Source organism: Sorex araneus, chromosome 3 (assembly GCF_027595985.1).
Source record: "Sorex araneus isolate mSorAra2 chromosome 3, mSorAra2.pri, whole genome shotgun sequence".
NCBI classification, from domain to species: Eukaryota; Metazoa; Chordata; class Mammalia; order Eulipotyphla; family Soricidae; genus Sorex; species Sorex araneus.
The window spans coordinates 139041714-139043978 of record NC_073304.1 but is presented as its reverse complement, the minus strand read 5'-3'; the positions used below and the strand labels follow the sequence as shown (position 1 = coordinate 139043978).

The 2265-nt window shown below is 37.7% G+C and overlaps 1 non-coding gene across 1 annotated transcript; it reads right to left on the bottom strand.

Annotated features, from left to right (window-relative positions):
- Nucleotides 1-785: 785 nt before the first annotated feature.
- Nucleotides 786-887, bottom strand: LOC129403898 (U6 spliceosomal RNA). Its single transcript, XR_008629546.1, has one exon. It is a non-coding gene; the product is annotated as a U6 spliceosomal RNA (small nuclear RNA).
- Between the last annotated feature and the right edge of the window lie 1378 nt (nucleotides 888-2265).

Sequence of the window (2265 nt, the reverse complement as noted above, 5' to 3'; positions counted from 1 at the left end):
GCAGTTGGCCACAGGTGCATGTGTGAGATGGTAAAAATTTCCTGTAAAGTAACCTTTCTCCTGGAAATCTTGTTAAGAGGCAGAATCTGAGTATGGGGTTCTGGGAGGGGGCTGGGAATCGGCATCTCTCACCTGTTCCAGGGGGTGCTGGCACTGCTGCCCCCACACTACACTTTATCGAGCCCCAACCAGTGATTCTGAAGGGATGCTCCTGAGACAGACCGTAGCATCTCCTCACACGCTGCTGGTTAGAAAAGCAAGTTCTTGGGTCCTATTCAGACCAACTAAGACAGAATATCTGGGGAGAGGACCCAGAATTCTCTCTCTCTTCCTCCCCCCTCTCTCTCTCCTTCTCTCTCCCTCCCCACTCTCTTTTTCTCTGTCTCTCCCTCTCTCTGTGTATGTGTGTGTGTGTGTGTGTGTGTGAGTTTGGTAATGCCATTTATATTTTTGTAAATATATAACTAAATAGCCAAGAGAAAAGACTGAGAAATTAAAAAAAAACTATAAGTACAAAAATAAAAATATTTAGGCTGTAGGTATTTTGGTGTTTTCTCTGTTTCTTTCAATGTTTTCTTGCTTATTTTTCCCCTAATTTTTATTTAGACATGCTTTACAGTCATGTTAATGACAGTTTCCCCTCACTCAATGTTCCAACACCACACTCCCCACCAGAGTGTCACCTTCCTTCCACTGATATACCAAGGTCCCTATTCCCCGAGTCTTGGTACAGAAATCACTTCTATAGCCTTTGATCATTTGTCTGACTCTTACTATGCTTACTTAAAAATAGGAAATACAAATTTGCATGTTACCTTTGTTCAGGGGCTCTGCTAACCTTCTCTGCACTGTTCCAGTTTTAGCAGATGTGCTGCCAAAGTTGTCACAGTAACCTAAGTTTTATCAGGCTTTACTGCTGATTTAGGTATGACTAATATTTGAGAAACACTGTTCTAAATTATTGGTTCTCAAACCTAGCTGCTCTTTGGAAGAGGCATGGGCAACTCCACAATGGAGAGTGGTATTTTCTTTTTCTTTTTTTCTTTTGGTACCTTTCAGCAATGCCAGAAATTGAGCCTATCCCAACCGCAAGGCAATGCTCCAACACTGAAACATATCCTGGCCCCTGGCTGCTCTTTGCAATCACCTGTTTCCAGTTATTGTTTGTCTTTATTTTAAAATTTGCTTTTGATTGTTTTAAAAATCAGCATATTGGAAGCATAATTTCCTGGAAAGTTAAAAAATAAGTTGCTTGGATCCTAATCCCAAAATCTTTGATTTGATTGCTCTGGAATGTGACCTGGCAATGACATTTTGAAGTTTTTCTCTGTCTGTCTCTCTTTCTTTCCTTTCTTCATCTTAGTTAATATAGTAATATATCCTGGCACAAACGCAGTTTGATCTTTGTCTTTAACCAGTGGCTTTGTTTTTGGCCATCTCTATTTTCTCTCTTTTGAGAAGAGACTATCCAAATCTTTCTTTTATTTGGTTGGTTTTTATTGTTAAGTTGTATAATTTTTTATACTCATTGGATATTAATGAGTTCACATGTTATTTGACGAGCCTATGTATTCTCTCACTCAATATCTCTTCCCCTCTCCATTTCTATTTTCTCTTACTGTACAAAAGTGTTTCAGTTAAGTTGTTTGACTGTTTGCTTTCATTTCCCTTATTGTTAGAACTAAGTCCCTAAAATAACTCAAATATTATTCTCATGGAATATTTCACATACACTATCTTCTATGGACTTTATGGTTTTGAGCATTACATCAAGATCTTTAATTCATTTTGAATTCATCCTATTTATTTTGTATGGGGTTAAGGAGTAGTTTGGCTTCTTTCTTTTGCATGTGGCTGTTCAGTTTTTGCAGCACTGTGTTGAAGAGACTCTCTTATCCCCACAATGTAGTCATAAAAACTTTGTCATAGATTAAGTATCAACTAATATGTGGGCTTATTTCTGGACTTTCAGTTGAACTCACTGACCTATGCGTCTTCTTCATACCAATTCTATGCACTATCAGTCATTCTCACTGGAGGAGGGTTTGAAGTTAGATAACATGACGCCTCCTTTTTACTTTTTCTTCCTCAATATTGTCAATAGTTATTTAAAGTCTTCCATGATTTCATATAAACACTAGTACTTTCTTCTATTTCCCTAAACATGTTACTGGAGGTTTGAATGTAATTCTATTAAAGTTGTATGTAGTTTTTGGTAAAATGGACATTTGGGCTATGTTAACTCTTCCCATTCATGTACATGGA